This window comes from Aphis gossypii, chromosome 1 (assembly GCF_020184175.1).
Source record: "Aphis gossypii isolate Hap1 chromosome 1, ASM2018417v2, whole genome shotgun sequence".
NCBI classification, from domain to species: Eukaryota; Metazoa; Arthropoda; class Insecta; order Hemiptera; family Aphididae; genus Aphis; species Aphis gossypii.
In genome coordinates this window covers 68,404,128-68,423,220 of record NC_065530.1, presented here as the reverse complement: position 1 = coordinate 68,423,220, position 19,093 = coordinate 68,404,128, and the positions used below count along the sequence as shown (strand labels likewise).

General features: G+C 31.1%; 1 long non-coding RNA gene across 1 annotated transcript; it reads left to right on the top strand.

The window, feature by feature from the left end:
- Positions 1-3,450: 3,450 nt before the first annotated feature.
- Positions 3,451-15,542, top strand: LOC126549330 (uncharacterized). The gene is made up of 3 exons (XR_007603474.1): positions 3,451-4,574; positions 5,150-5,368; positions 15,370-15,542. It is a non-coding gene; the product is annotated as an uncharacterized LOC126549330 (long non-coding RNA).
- The last annotated feature ends 3,551 nt before the right edge of the window (positions 15,543-19,093 follow it).

Sequence of the window (19,093 nt, the reverse complement as noted above, 5' to 3'; positions counted from 1 at the left end):
CGTACAGACTTTATAGACACTAACACGAACACACGCGGTTTCAGTTCGATGTCAAGTGAAGTTACGATGTGTGTGTGTAGTAGAGATTTTTTTTTCTACCGCTCATTTCTATACATATACAATTATTACGTAGTGTTCACGTCAATCATGTCGACACGATATTTCATTAAAACGTGCAGTATTTCTCGTATACACCTATATAATATGTATATATTCTCTCTGTGTGTAAAGGTAAAAACCAATTTGACAACGGCCGAATGATTACTTTTTTCAAACGTCCGCGTCCGCTGGCGTATAATAATACTACACATATTCTATTATTATTATTAGGAGGTATTTCTTCTTCTTTTTTATTTTTTATTTCCAAACATGTTTGTTTAGCCGAAATAACGGATTGTTCACACCGCATCTATTACACCGTTTTCACACACATACACACACACACAAACACATATATTACCATATTATCGTCGTTATTGCCCGCGTTTTACACACACATTAAACAGGTTTACCTCGTTTGTTTCGTACCACCTATATAAAATATATAATATTATATATTATATTCAAGCGCGAATACTCATTTTATTATTATTATTTTTTTTTTCGATTGTCCGCGTGTAATGTAACATCGGTTAACGACAAAAAAAAAAACCCCAAATATAAATAATATTATAATATACCGTCTGTAGACTGTATGTACGCTGTACGTAGAAAATACATATTGCTTTTTCATAAACATATTTTAACAATTTCGTTTTCGGTTTCTCTCCGTCCGGGATGTCCGTGCTTCGTATAGGGTCTTCTTGACATCGGTAATACCGGTTTTTACGATGCTTTCCTAAGTTATATGTGTGCGCATGTGTAGGTGAATTGCTATGAAAAGCCATTCCAACACATATTAAATGTAGTGTATAATGCATGTTGATGTGTCTTGTAGAAAAAGTACGTTTAACCAAATAACCATTGACCTGTACTGATATCTTAACTTAATCTTACCTTTGATCACCACTTCAAACTTGACCCATAAAACTTTTAAAGATATTACATTTAGTTTCCTCCTCGAAGAGACAGACGGCAATACTTCTGTACTTTATATTATTCGCTATTGTACATTTGTACGCTTCACGCAATATGTATATCGTTTAAAATATTTTGTTAATTATTATGAATTTCATTTTTAACTTAAGCTCTTAAAGAGCTCATTAGGTTTATAAATGTAATATAACCTTATATACATATTATAACATTATAAATATAATTATACAATGAACAACAATATAACCAATTTAACATATCACAACATAATTCCTATAGCTTAACTTAGTACTATTTTTCCATAGATATATAATGTATTAAACTATATGTTTACAGGTCTGTTAAATTAAGTACTTACTATGTTCATTATTTTTCCTAACAACTAACATTTTTATATTATACCTGCTTTAAATTATTATGATTTATTCACGTAAAATCAAAAACACACGACATAATATATACATACAATTTCTAGAAATTTTTCATCCCTTTGAACGTCAAAACATGTGTTTAATATGTTTATAAAACATAATGCATAATGGTCAATGGAGACAAGAAAGATCAAGAGTAAAACACAAACAAATTGTAAGTAACCATATAACTATATAAACTCATTATTACTCTTTATAATATACATAATACTATTTCAGATATGTTTGTGGGATTTATCTGAGATTGAAATTTTTGTTGTTTTATTGATTGCAGTTAATTTTTTTGATAAACCAAATTTGTATTCCAGTTTTGTTATGAATCCTAAAGGAATCAAGCGTTAGTTTTTGTTTTTCAACTTTACCTTACTGTTAATACTTACTTTAACCAATTTTTAATTTATTAAATATAATTTATGTATACATAAATACATAACAAAAAACTAATAAAATATAGAAACTATTAAGGCCATTAACATAGAAAAATTACTTTAATCACAGCATCGGTTTAAGTTTTTAATCTATTTAAATAAAGGTATCAATTCTATAACCTTTTTTTCGATAAGTTTCAATTTATAACAAGTTAAACATTTATAAAAGTCGTTTGAATCTATATTTATAGAATATGAACAACATTTTTTCATTCATAATATATAAAAACGTAATATCAAATAATTTATTTGTATACAATTATATACATACACTATACAGACATGTTTAATTAACATGAATGATTCCTAGGATACCATAAAGTTCATAACTACTTGTCGTGATATTTGTAGTTTTCTAATAATATTATAATACATTAGAGTATTAGACTCATTAGAGGACATAGGTTTAACAAAGCAATTTGCCTAAACATGACATTTGTATAAATTTGCATACCGTGTTTTGAGATTTGCATTGCTTCACATCAAACACAGCAAGAGCCGAGAAGAGCATCCATAATAGTTTTAAGTATAACCATAATCTTGGTAGTTGGTGCACTAGTTTATGGTTTTAATTTTGTATAATTCTTTGACTTTGGTGGATAACAAGACTGAATTGAAAATTGGTTTGGATATTTCATAATCTATAAATAATAAAGAGTGGAGAGATTTGGTTGACTATGCGGAGCACAGATTTAAGATTACTTAAATATTACGAAATACTTCGTCTTTAATTATTCAGTTTTTGTAGAGGAATATAAATTTTAGATCACTAGAAACTGTAGTATTAGATTGTCTTCTCTTAGTTGATAGGTTAGGTTAGGTAATTTTTTTTTAAAAAAACTGATGGTTTTGTTTTGCAAGATTCGTGGGTTTGCTTTTGAATTTTTTAACGATCTATTATTGTTGATTTTAAAATTAAATTATTGATGATTTTAATTAGTGTAGTTACTACACTATAGTACAAAGGCCAGAAAAATCGAGAACCTTCTCTTATTTAATTAGTAGGAGGAGGAAGTTTGTATTCAGAATTATTTGTAGTCATAGCAGAATCTTCCAGATTTACTTCGTTATATTTATTCTAGACAAGTATTTTATAACGAATAAGTGGTTTTCTCTAACATATTTTTTGTGAAGTAGAATATCAGGAGAGGTTGGAGTATGAGTTAGAAGAATTGAATGTAGTCTTTGCAGACTGGGATGTAATCAATCTATTAGCCGAGTTGATTAATTTAATCGAAAGCACATTCCTAGAACAGTCGAGTTGTTTATTTTTTATAGTAGATCTTGAATTTTGAATTGTGTTCTTGGTTGTGATGATTGTATATAATGAAAATTATTATAGTTGGCTATCGCGTGATAGCCTCCCGACAAGATATGTTACCTACCTACACTAGTTATGCAACGGTTTGTAGTACATCAGTTGTATATAAATCAAAATATTCAAATTTCGGGCACTTACGCTGTTTGAATTTACTGTTCATTTTTTTTTTATTAAAGAATACAGTATTTAGAAGGACAGTCGGTATACAACGACGCGTAATTTTATTTGGAAAAAACATCGTTAGGTACCGAACACAGAAATACGTACATGTGTATGGTATACGAGTAGACAAACGTTGGATTAGAAAAACTATTATTTGCAGTGCAAATAATACAATTATTGTTGTAACGACGATAATTTTATTTTTGGAAGTATCGAAATTAATTAAAACGTGACAAATGGCCGTGGCGAAGTTTCTAAGTAAACAACAGAATCACTTTATAACTAGGTAATGAAATATTAAACATAGACACGTATAAAGCGTTACAAGTGTTTGTGTTAAAAAAAAATACGCGTGTATAAACTATGAGCGTATTATTATTGCAATATAATAACGTGTACCGGGAACTCGGTCTTTTGACGAATACTTACATAATATCATACAATAAGACCGTATTTATATTATATGTATACATGTAAATTATTACGATGACGATGGCGGTTTACGAGAGTACAATAATGAAAAACCCTCCGACCGTCTGTGAGGCAGCTAAGACGTCATGGAAGTTTATACCTTATGCACAGTATACGTAATAGTGTGTGCGCGTGTAACGTTCTCGCGCGCACTGGTCGAACGATCGTGACGTGTGTCATAATGTTATTATAACGCATTATTATTATTGTGAGCTCCATATATTATACAAATTTTATATTTCTCCTTTCTCGTAAAGGACCGCGGCGACGACGACAATGATGTTCGTTTTACTTATAACGGTCGGTACGCACGTTATTATTAAATTTAGTATAATATAATAAGGTTCGTTTCGTGTGTTTCGTCGTCGGCGAGATTATCGTCGTTCCCGGTTTCTTTTCGATCGAGATAGTGTCGTTATGGGGTTAATTGGTCCGACCCAGCAATACATAACGATATTATAATACATAATATTACGTATCGCATACCTGCACCGTATATTAATATTATGATAAGTGTACGTGACCGAAAAAAATGAACGTTGCTGTGCCGACGCTGAGCACGGGTAACATATTATTTTATCATAATTGCGTATTATTATGTGTTATATTTTATAATGTCATTCGTAGGCTACCTGCGATGATGAACGTAAAACTGAAAGTACGATCGACAAATGTGACACAGTGTCGTCTCGCTAGTCTGACGACGGTGATGTCCTGAATTCAACGGTAAGTATTAAACCTACGTACATCGGAACTCTGCGTGTTTGATTTTTGAATCGGATGCTGGGTTAAAGAAGAAACCGATCAAAACTACTGATGATGATTTTTAATAGAGTTGCTGCACGTTTATTCGGTGAAGCGGTCATCAGTTATTGTGCATTACTTATTTACATATAATATATATATTATATACATGTATATATATTATACATATTTTTCTTTCAATTCGTACCTACATCATATCATTCTTAGTGCCAAGTATAGTTTATCAGAATAGAATACATATCCGTGATGTTTGCGAGTTTGTTGAATCGTTTGATTACCGTATATTATAAATTCGATGGTCAAAAGTCAAACGTATTATTACTTTATATTTTGTTCTGTAGTTAAGGGTAGTGAGATTAGGCGAATACAGTGGCTACAAAAAACAATTAATATTAAGTCTTATATCATATAAATTAGTCTGCTGAACACGAGTTTATATTTAGTTAATATAATAATATAAGTTATACGACTAAATCTAAAATAGCTATCTTATCAAATATGTATAAAATGTAATCAATTATTTATCTGTTTCACAGTTCACACCTTTAAAGTTTAAACCTCGTCATCGTCCGAGTGAGTGCGTACAGCTATGTATACGAAGTATCTTGACACTTCAATTTAGGCAATGCAGAGGTATATATACAACGGCAGGCGATGAGTGTATATTATTATCATAATAAACTATTAATACCACAATATGATCGCACGGAGCACATCGAAAACCATTACACGCATATCTCACTTTATTTGTACAGGTATATATATAGTTAAATGTATAAGCTACTCGTGTATGATAATATATACTATTGAAACATGTCGGACGTGTTCCGGTTAAAATGTAAATTTCAACGAGAGATTAATAATTTATTCCAAACGGATTATAATATAAAACAGTGTATTATATTATTATGTCCACGCCGTGGACGAATAACATAATGTCATGCTGACAAAATATTTTAGTATACTTCCATGTACAGGGAGACGTATATCTGATTGATACATATTTAAAAAAAAAAAAGTGGTAGGTGCACGTTCATGTGCACGTCGATAATGGTGTTACTCGTTCGTCTTATGATTAGTTATTATAATATTTAAATGTTTTGTATTTCAATGGATTTACGAAACAGTTTGGATGGGTTGGAAAATATTACCAATGAGTTGGAGTGAATAATTATTATTTTATTCAAATAATATATGAAACATTAATATGCTAAAAAAGATATTGAATGATCTCGATTTGAGTTGAAAAATTACATTTTTGTGTTCATCAACTTTATTCAGAGAGCGTAATGATTACACGCACATGCACTTACCATGAACTGTATTCGAGTATATTTTATACTTTCCTTGTTTGTATAATGTATATCCATGAAAAACACTTGAACGTATTTAATATCTAATATTATAATAAGTCCTACGACGAAGGAAACTTTCGTTTGTTTCAAAAGATTTGTATAATATTTTATACTGTATACTATACAATAACATCATTATTTGAGTGTCTGACAAATCGAATTTATTTGACAGTATTATCTCTATGATATTATATATTAATAAATAGTAACTATACCTATTACCTATCATTATTCATTACTGTTTATAAATTGTTTTTATGGTCTTGAAATATTGTAGCTTGATAATAACATGAACAATGGAACATTTAATTAACGGAGGTCGCACGTAACGGTAACACGTAGTTATTCTATAACTTACATTTTGTTCTCGAATAAATTTCTAAATAATATTATATAAATTCTAAAATAAATAAACCATTATATAAGTATACTTATTATAATATACTCTGATAGGTTTAGTTTAAAGTAAGGATTCGATTTATACAATAATAATAATATAGTATTGTATAATATCAATAAATTTAGAATTTAGATCTAAATATGGTATTATAGATTAAGTAATCCGTATAGTTACCAATAATTGCAAATTATACTAAATATAAATTCTATGGTTTCTTTTCTAATATAAATAAACGATTTGAACACATATACAGTTATATCGTTTTTATTTTACTATATTGATATTTGATATATAAAATAAAATAAATTAACGAGTTTTTTTGTGCAAATGCAAACTATAACACAACAGATGTGCACGTCTTGTTTTGCTACATCCGTGTTTATTTGAAAACATTTAATATTATACTATATCTTAACTTTATTTATAAAAATTCTATGAAGCTAAAACGATTTACTACATTTTATACACGTCTACTAAGACTTAATAACGAGTAACGACGTAATACTATAATAGCAGTTTTGTATTTTAAACTAAAAATTGCGTTGTAAATACATTTTTTCAAACAACATTTTGGCATGATTTTGTTCGTTTGATGGTTTAATATAAATTCTTGAATTTCAACACGAGAACTCTAAAACGCTTGGCCGTTTAATAATATTTACTATAGCGTTTTAATATGTTTAAAAATATTGTTTACAACACTTTCACAGTTCATTTCAAATATTATTGTTACCTAGCCATATTTTGCAATACGCATAAGTGACAAATAAAATAGAAATAGGATATTTTTACGAAACATATATTTTATTATTCTTTGAATTACGCTATGTACTATGCAGTTGTATAAACTACGTTCTAAATAGTGTGTACCCAATTTAATTAAGTAAATAAGACGAATATTTTCCACGTCCAAGATAATTGTTGGCGTCTTTGGCAGAATTGCTCGTAATACTCGTTATAGTTAGCAGTTTGTATAATATTCTGCGAGTTAAATTAGATATGTTAGTTTGGTTTAAGTTTAATAAAATCGGTTCTTAAAATAATATTATATTTTTAGTTTAGCTTAAGATTCATTCGTTGCAATGTATATATATATTATTATATTAACTACACGCAGTTCCATGATATGCTATTATTATTATATAAAAAGTATGTTTTTAAAAGCACAATGCAACTTTTAAATTGTTGATGCAAAAAGGAATTTCACGATTTTATATTTATAAACAGGAAACATACGATCAAAACTTGTAAATTTAGTCGTCTATCGTCTCGTTGCTGAGTAGATAATATAAAATATATTTTTATAAAGTTATCAAGTTATTTTTGTACGTAGATACGTCATGTAAAATATTTTTGTTTTTTTTTTTTGTTAGTGTATTTCGGCGTTCGATATATTATTTGAACTATAATATGAATATATACGTCGTATACAAGATAAACGTTTAACTTAAAACATATCATTTTACACATAACAATAGGTCTATAATATTAATATATCCCATTCTACGTTTTTTGGGGGAAAAAAGTTAATAAAAATTCATTTTGTCCGCAATAACACTCGCATACAAATGATAACTCAATTGTATACGTAGAAGAATGTTAGAAATATATGTACCCCAGTACCCCACCATCGTTGTGTTTTGCAAAGTAGGTTGTACCAAAATAAGGGGTAGAGGGTGTGTGCTACATGTCGCGGACCTCAGAAGTTTTCAAAACGAATTCAAATCTGCGTAAATCGTACCTGGCGGACTTACAGAAGGGCACAGCACTCTGTAGACGAGTGTATACGCAAACTCGTTTCAAAACTTAACGATTTAAAAACGACAGTCGGGCGGGGTCGATGCGGTATACATATACATACTGCGTATAATATAATATCATATTTTTGTCATGAATATTATACGCTATTACAATCGGACCGACCGACTGGCGGTTCTCGGGAGTCTCGAGACGGTTGCGTGTGCGCTCGGCGGGTGTACGCGTTACAGTTATACCTAATAATAATAATATTATAATACGGATAGTCGGCGGCGGCGGCAGGACGAAGACGGCGCGCCACATAAATCGGACGGTCTTCCGAGGCTCACGGTCGCCGTCGGAGGATTCTCGGAACTTACTACATATATATCTGTTGCTCGATCTCCTCTACACACACGTCGATTTCGTAAACCACGTTTTATTCGTCTTTATAATGGTAAATGGTATAATAATTTTTATAATGGTACGCGCGCATACAGTAATAATAAACAACGAAATAAAAAAAAAAAAGCCGTGACACTACGACGCGCGTAATATTACGATAATATTATTATAATATATCGATACACGGCGGAGGAGCGCCTCTCTATTATAAATAGGAGCCGACCAATTAGACGGAAAACGTCGGCGGCGGCTACCCGACGTTAACGGATGCGGCGTGCGTGCGGCCCGCCAAACGACCGTGGCTACTTCCTGAGCAGCACACACATACACAGAGTATCATTGTACGCAACATATTATATAGGTACACACGAGATACATATCGATATCATATTATTAATTATTATATACCGTGTCCGGCGTCTTACACTATATATTATACGCCTGCACCATCTGTACGTAGGTACCTATATAGATAGGTACTGTCAATTAATCGTACATTTTATTTTCGATGTTTACTACTCTTCAATGCGTATTAATAGGTATAGGTATATATCATTATATTATAATACACCGCAGTCGATACAATACACGTATTATAATATTATTAATTATTATTATTGCGATGCGAGTATAGTTAAACGATCGTATACTGCTACATGCGTTTGTATACCACACGCGACCGTCGTATATAAAAATATTAATGCGACCGGAGGGCCCTTCTTTGACTGTTAGCGGCGACCATCCGTAACGGCGGCACGACCGGCTCATACGACCGACTAAAAAATACGTATGCCCATTATCCGTGCGCGGCTGTGCATCGTCGCCGTCGACGAGTGTTCGCGTGCTCTATATTAATAATAACGTTATCGTATATATTCGCAGAGGACTTGGCCGGCGGCGTTGTGTACGTGATTGATATCGTTACGGCCGGACACACCGAGGAAACGCGCGTTCGGCGTTTCGGGCAGCTCTGTACCTACAGTTACCCAAATTCACCGACCGCGCTCGCCTTTTTTTTCCTTCAACATTGCAGACATTAAAAATCTGATTTTTCTGGATTTTTAAACGACCCAGTGGCTTATTCGGGATTTTGCTGCCCTGCTGAGTACACGATTTTTTTTATGCCCTCTTCCTTTGACTTACAACACATCGTATGGTATGGTATCATGCAGTAGGTATAGAAAAAATTAAAAAGCGTGGTGAGTGAGTAACGCTCTGCTGTATAGTAAGACGCTATAGTGGACTTATAAAATTCGAATCCTATGATAGGTATCATTGCTTACGAAAAATGATTCTGAACGGATATTGATTTGTCGGCCTAGGATATTATATGTATAAAGTATAAAATTAAATCTTGTACAGAAAAAGCCAATGTATACAACTGGTGTATGTTTCGAGTTTCTACGATTAATAATTTTTAACTATAGCAAAAATCTAAAATTATTTGACAGTAAATCGTTATTTTACGAGTGAATTTTGGATTTCGTATAAATTTAAACTAAGGATAAAATTTTTTGATTGGCCGACGTTCAAGTTATTTTATAATTATTGTAAGCCAAACTTATAGAAAATCTAGTATTAAATTTTAAACTCTTAGATACTTACACAAATTTGGTATAAATTGTAACTACAAAATAATTTACAAATATTCATGATTTTGACGAACTTTTGTTGATATTTGAACTTCAAACACTAACTAAAAATGTGACTATGTATTCTTATAATTTTTGATTCACTATAAGACTAACTTGAGGAACTTTGTTTTCAATTTTCAATGCAAGTTTCCTCACCACCTTAGCACATTATGAAAATCGATATTATATCAACTTTAATGTTGCATGAGGTATTGCATATGTGGCGCGTTTTTTTTAATGTGGTTTCCCCGAGAGGCCTAATCCACAGAGAGGATATTAGTAAACTGCCGGTCGAAATTGTCACGATTCATCGTGTTATGCATATTTTAAGTTAAAATGATTATGTTAAAAATAAAATAAATTTTTGATTTAATGAAATAGTATCTCTTTTATCTTATGTGACGGAAAATTTACCATTACCCTCATTAGCAGTACTGAATTCAAGACTTATATTTTATTAAAAGTGATCTAATAAACGGAAATCGTTATTGTAAAATCTAATTAAATATTACAAATTTATAAAAACATACTCCATATTTAAATAATTATGCATTAATATTGTTATATTTTGTTCAAATTGATACATTTTTGTCTATTGAATTCAATACTGATATTATATGTGTACACATATAGTTAAACTAAATATAATTAAAGCGTATAAATGAATATTATGATTAAATTTATTAAATAAGGTTATTTAAATTATTTCTAATATTGCAAAGATAAATTGAACTTACCTCTATATTATCGGTTATATATTTTAATAATTCTGTAATAGAAAAGTAACATATTTTTCACGTATCATTATTAATAAACCATTGTAGATCTAAAATCTTGTTAGTCTTTCTTGAATATCATTGTACCAACGATAAAAAATAATGTGGATAATGTTGGAAAATGCAGATACTAATACTTATCTGATCGCGAAAAGTTCTTGAAAAATATACACTTAAATTAAAACTGTAAATTAGAATAAAAACACTTAAAATTAAAGATATTTTTGTAAAACAAAACTACTTAAAAAAAAAAACTAATAGTGTACTTAGAATGAAAACAATTAAAAGATAAATTATTTAAGTATAAAAATAATATAAACCATGGAGTTGCATGAAATAACTTTACTGACTGGCGATAAAAACAATAATAGGTTTAAATATTATTATAATATATGTTATTCTAATTAGCCAGCCTATTATGTTTAACTAATCAATACTTTCTAGCCAACATAATCGTAATATTAAAGAATGACTATCGTCTGAATACTTATAAAAACAAAAAATGTATAATATTGTGTTATTAAATGTACAGTACTACAGATATTATGTTTACTGAACTTATTTATGGTAATATAAGTAGGTATTATGTAAAAAAAATATCATTACCAAAAATACCTAAATAAATTATAAGCTCTATCATGCACAATTAATTTAACACATTAATTTTTTTTAAAACTTTGATTCGACTTGCCTAAAATTCTAATTTTAAACGTCTAAGGTTTTCAACCTTACCACATAGGGAATTTCATGCACATCGTAGGTACCTAAACTGTATTTCGATTCGCTTGCAATATTATATTACTCGAATAAAGCAGCATACATTATACTAAACTGGATGTATGCATATCTTCTTAAAAATGGCCGATGGCATACGAACAAGCGAATAGCTATTGAATAGCCAAGCGACATATTCAATTGTGTATAATATTATATCATTTATCGCCAATACGCGAACGTCGGTAAAAGCACGTGTCCGTGCGTGGACGTGAGTTGTATAGGTAGGTAAATTGCTTACACATACTGAATTATATATCAGTTAGTATATTATAAAAATTACACGCGTAGGTACGTAGTATAAGTATACAACCGATAAACCGCAGGTAAACCCGAAATTCAAATAATATTCGATATTGAAATACATAATGATTCTGTACATCTATAGGCACACGAAATACCTATTAATATAAATCACGCGACTACTGTTTCATAAGTAAAAGACCTGATAACCGTTAAGTATATATATATATTTTTTAAATTATAGTTTAGAATTGCAGAGAAACACCCCTTTTATAGTTATAATATGCATTTGGCCGCGATCGTTTGATGTAAATCAATAATAATATGTTATTATAGGTATCGTTAAACTCGTTCGCCCATTTCATCTGGTCCGTTTTACTAATAATAATAATACGCGAGTATATATATACATATCGCCCATATGCTCAGTTGAACTTCGACAGCTCAAACACGACGATCAAAATTTTATCTCATCTCCTGAGATTTTTAAGGTACCACCTATATCATAACATAATTTTACGTATTATTTATACACTTGTTTATTTATTTACGTTTGAGTAATAAATACATATTAGTATATTATTATACATACGTCATATTGCAGTTTATGACGTGCCTAATTATACATTTATTATTACACACCGCGTCATCAACGGCTCGCCTTATTCAAACTGTGAAATTCGTTGCTACAATGAAAATCGTACGGTGTACACACACAATAATATGACTTCTAGATTACGCGCAAGTGTATTTATAGGGAATACTCGGAACGCGATTGCGAAAGTCTCGCCACTTAATCCGTCGGTTTGTAGAAATTTCGCAATATCACAATTCGTGGTACACAAATGACAAATATCGCTGCGATGGTGTGTACTTACATGTGTTAAAAATGAAAATACTAGGACGTGTTTTTCGACTTCAGACAAATTTTTGAAAACATTTCGAGCATATACTGTTCAACATCATAAGCCGTATTCTTACTCGTAACTGCGTACAGGTATTTACATTCATTACATCGCAACACTCACTAATATTACGAGATGCAAATATGTTATAATTATATTACGAATAGGTATTCACGTGTATTAGTAATTAAAATATTTAATAGACTAAATACTTATAATATACTTATACGACGATCATAATTTTTTTTTATGCAATTAATGTATCATAATCTTATTGTTTCATACAGGTTAGAATATTATTTAAATACATAAATCAGAGTTGATACAGACACAATAATTAGTAAATTAATTTGATGTTTTGTGTTCTTCTCTTTATGCGGTCAACGATATTTTATTATACTTATTATTTCATAATAGGTTTTATAATATATTTAGTCGAGGCGTTTTGATTTTAATTTGGTCAAAATTAAATCTCAGAAGCCCAGGGCTATTATTTATCAGTATATTATATCCTATGGCCCAGAAGTCTGCACACATGTAAAAAGATGAAGTTTATCGTTCTAGAAGTTATCGTGTATGGGGTAGGTGATCGTTATTAAAATTGATCAATATATATGCGTCAAATAGCACACTATCACGTTGATATGACTTGAATTACAGTTAACGGTATACAGTGTACAAAATACAATCCACTAAAATAAACTTTGACTTTTACGTTTTTTTAACGCTTAATAGTACATATACATGTATTGATTATATTACACATATCACGCACGATTTTATTACACCACAAATCATTCTGCAGCAATGTTGTTCTATACTATTCTGCTCTTTACTTTTTCAATTATGTAATGTAGTTATATTATACATACAGCACACGATTTTATAAGCCCTAATACGATGAGTATCGCCACTATCATCGCCGTACAATTATAAGTTCAGTCGCGAGGCTATATGGATGTGCATGCGGTTTCACGTAATTTCTTATGACCTTATCGCCACTGTTGTCGGTTGATTTCGGCGTGTGTAATAATATATCTAACAATATTATAATCGTTTAATTGGACGTATAAAAACGTTCACGTGACTGAAATTCCCGACGACAAGTATAATATTATTGTTGTTGTATATATTATAACAGTTGCCGTCCTCATCTGGCCATCGTATAATATATTATATTATGAATTGTAATATACGAGCCGGTCGACCGCGTAACGCATATAGAAGAAGATTTTAGATTTGGCAAATGTCAGTCGAGGCAGTGGCGCAGAAAAGAATTTCACGCGTCCGTTAACCGTCGTCGAAGACTTATTACCTAGTCGGGGTCTGGTCCAGGTTGTGTGCGACGGCGGGGGTGGGAGACTCGCGTGTAGTTTTCGTGCCAGATTTAAAAACTGATAAACCCGATTGTTTACGACACGAATCGGCTACCGAAATGACCAAAGCGGAATGAAAAATGCGCGATGTTTTAATAATAATATATTCTATTATAATAATAATAATAATAATAACAATATTAGGTATATAATATTATAGTATTATTTTATCTTCTAAAAATATCGTTTTAGATTTCGACCACGGCGACCGGGGGAACAGGTTTGATAATTTTGTGTCCACTGTTTTTTTTTTCCATTTTTGAATCTTGTATAGTGGCGATCGTATAATACATGTTAGATCATGTGCCGCACAGCATGCATGTGCTTCGAACTCTGAATCTCTAGCACGATCTAGCCTAGTGAATTTATCGTTTCAGACTTGGCGAGCATCTTGTTTCCCATCCATCAGCAATATCACGACACATTTTTCTCGAACAAAGCTGGCTTTAAATACGATCGTTGAAGGCAATGGCATAGGTTGTGAAGACCTCGTGAGACGTTTCAAAATTAGAATTTGATCAGAGGGAAGGGTGCTAAAATAATTTATTCTTTGGCGCGGAAAAGTTTAAAGTCAGCCGTTTGGCCATTTTTTTTGTGCTTTAGCTGCAAGAAAATTTGATAATATTATTATTGTGCTTTTAGGAAGTTACATTATACATAATACTTAAAACACTGTGTATAATATTTGTGAAGATTGTGTTATGAGTTTATGACACTACATTGATTTTCTAAAACTGCAGTACACCTAGAAATAAGCTTAAAAGTCATTAAAAATCACTACTTTTAATTTTAATGTGAAACCAGCCTTATTAAAAAAACTATAACTATAATATAAGTCAACTAATATTTTATGAAAGTGTTATACAAAATGATTTTTTTAGTTAGAAAGTTAATATTTAAAGGATCTGGTTAGAGGTTAGCAATAAAAATTTCAAAAACGGGGTAGTTGTGTACTTCCCGTATGAGTGGCAAAACCGTATGATAAGGTTTTCTGAACATTGAGTCAAGATAGAAAACTTATTTTCACGTAATATAATTAAAAATATTAAATTTATAAATCATGATTTTGTTTGATTTCCGAATTGTTTTACATCAATGAATTTGTTTCTAAATGCAGAATGAATCTTATATTCTTATTTATTTTATTTTAGTGTGGAAGAAAAACTGTAAAAATAGTAAAATATTTGTACCACCGCTCTAAAGATGCGACGCCTCATCGAACCTACGGCTACTGCGCCGTCACTACAAATGCCACATTTATCCTTCATTAATTGAGGAGACATACAAAAATAACGGTCACTGTATCACTAGACTCATTATTATAATCAGGTATCATTTTGTGTTTATTGGATATTTATAATATGTATGCCCGTCATAATAATAGTACATAATATGTACTTGTATCATGTATGTATAATTGCACATGTAAGTAGGTAGTTATTACTCATCTCGCCGCATTTCAATCAGCATTTTTTATCGAGTCGTTGAACTTATAATAACAACAATATCACAATATCATATATATATATTTATAAAGAGTTTACTAAGAAAAACTGTGTACAGATAATATTTGTATAAAGGTACATTGCGGATGCTATATCGACGGTAAACAGTCGAACGGGAACGATGGACGCGATTGATGGTCATTGCCGTTTTTTACCATCACGCGAATAATGCGTTGTGTATATAATACATATTGTTATATATACTTGTATATGTATGAATACTTATTCGGAATCGCATATATATACATACCTGCATTAAGTATACGCGTGGTTATGTTTGTAAGCCATGCACATCACAGCAAGGATTTATACAGAGTGATCCGTTTAATCTGCAATGCTAAATGTATCAGTCGATTTATGTGATTTAGTAAAAATTACAGATATATAGGAAAATTTGAAATTTGAATGTCAAATACTGAACGAATATATATATATATATATATATATTTATTTAAAAATGCTCGGGTACAAACAATTGTAGATATTATGATATTATAGCAGTATAGTAGAAGACAGGAGTATCGGTACCACTAAAATATGGTGCGCAGTGACTTATTAAGAATTATTTTCATCGATAACCAATCAACTTTTTAAAAGGCCGGGTGGACTATTAGCCTTTATGACATATTAATTATCACGTTTTAATTGAACCTGAAATTTCACTGCGGGTCATGACTCTGATGCCCTTCTTTTATATATTACACTGATGGTGCGTACTGCACCACTCACACACACTTTCACTTTAAATGCTATTGGTTATAATTTTATAAACATAATGAATAAATCAGAATTTTTATAAAAAAAAAATTATATTAGATAGTAAGATTGAATTATGTGAAATGTAACTGTAATATTATGAGTGTGTTGTAAAGGAAAAATCTAAAAATTAATTTTTAAAAACATAAATGACGATAAAATAAATAAGGGTTATAAGTTAAAAGAATCACCCTGTATACACAAACACTCGCTAACTTGTGTGTTTGTGTGTATTTGTGTATAATACCATACGAATCACATTTTTATTAGATAATATTATGCGCCGTTCTCGTATCGAGGTGGTATTTTATATAAATTATAATAAATTATGTATAGGCATTTATAATATCTAGGTATACACAGTATATCTATAATAATGGAAGTACATAATATAGAATAGAACCTTTAGGTATGTATATACCGCGAAACTTGCGTATGGTTCACACGACGCCCGTAATTCACAGAGTTCGTTTGCGATTGTTTATCGCGCCAATTATTATTATTTACACAATGCCCTACATAATCCAGTCGTGTCATATATATATATATATATACATTATTTTTATTGTTCGGCACAAATGTTATTACTTATTATGATATTACATGATGTGAATACAATAATAGTATTATATTCTACCTGTACACATAAATAATTATATGCGGATGCTAATATAGCAAGTCGGTTATTTGCGATCACCACCAGGCGTATATTTTATTTATAAGATATAATATTAATCTATTTCGATTCGATGGTTCTGTTTTGACTACGCACGTTGTACTTAAAACTTGCAATTACTCGGAAACGATCGTGACACGTTGCGTAAGTCATCTAATGCTGCAATGTCTGTAAAACGTACGAATGAAGACTAAGATGGACAGGTATCTTGTTTTCCCGTTTTTCTTAAGGGCGCAGACCAACACAGCAGCCAATTTCGATTACGAAATTTGATATTTCTGTAAAAAAAATGTGTTGTTAAAGCGCTTTCAAACTGTATCGTGCCTATATAATAAGTGGATTCGTCTCCATTTTTATATAGTCTCGCGCGACGACGACGTCCGTAATAGTACAAATCTGATTCGCGTCCGATTATTTCTAAATTAATAACTGTATTTATATAAAATACAAATACTTTTCTTATTGAAGTGTATTGTTTAAACTCTTACTATACTTTGTTCAATTATCGATTCCACGATGTAAATGTTATAATTTATAATTATTGAAGGGCTCTGCACATTATTATTATTATTATAAGAATACCGTAAACTGGAAAAAGACATTCATGTAAGACTCATGTGTACACGATATCTGATTTCCGAAGATTTCGGCGGGTGACCAGCGGGACGAATAAAATACGAGTGGGCAACGCCTACCCGCTGTGCAATCCGCCATCGCCGTAGACATCATGCTCGAAAATCTAATTTTATTGTAGGAGAATATATAGATACCTATTATGAAAGACGTGTCACCGCACGTGTACACAATGACGGCGGTTAACGAACGAACGACGGCTGCTGAAACGTTTTTGTCGACGCCAGTCTGATTGCGTATCGAAATCGCCCGGTATGATAATATTATCTTATCAATAAAAAATAAAACAGTCGAATATTACAGGAGTGCGCATATTCTCATCGCATATCATAATATATTATAAATCAATAATAAGCTCGTCGTAAAATCCTATCATACGCGTGTACGCACTGTACTTACGCTTACGCCATAATAATCATATAATATAATAATAATTGTACGTGTAACGATATCGTGGATTATGATCATCGACGATTCTCGTCACGTCCGATGACTTTTAATTGCGGTTTTTTTAATTACGCAACTGCTAGTTGCCAACGATCTATACACTATACTACCCGTAAACTATATATTATGACACACACATACACACACGTGGATATCGTATATTATATTGCACACACGGACAAGTCAGATAGCATATAAGAATAAATAGACTGCGGAATTATACATGGAATCGATGCACAATAATAATAATAATATGATATACCATGTGATTGCTAATACACTTGTTAATAGCATTGTAAGACGTATAATATCTACATGTATCCGTTGAGCAGCATCACAGAGTACACGTTATACGGCGGACCTTGGACCATCATCTCCGTCGCCAGTGACCGCCGCATAATGTAACACTGCACTTCCTGGAACGCGTGCGAACGGATAGGACGTCGACGGGTACCGCCAATACATATTATCGTTATTATTATTATGCCATATAATATTTTCTCTCCGTCTCTCTTCTCTACGAAATTCTCACGGTTGACGCGGGCTGACTAGAACAACCGTCGTCATTGTGCCGCACACATTACACACTGTCCCCGAGACGTTTCCTCAATCCTATTTCGAGCATGATAATATTATGTCCATTTTTCCTTTGAAAATGTATTTATTCAAATATTCTATTTTTTTTTTTATTTTTTTAAACATACCTAGGTATATATAAGAATAATATATTTTAATATTACTATATTTTTCACGAAACTACTAGTGTTCTGTGAGATGAAATAACACAAATTCATTTTTTTTTCTTTTTTTTTTACTGAGAATTACTATTTTTCATTGTAAATTGTTAGTGATGTATTT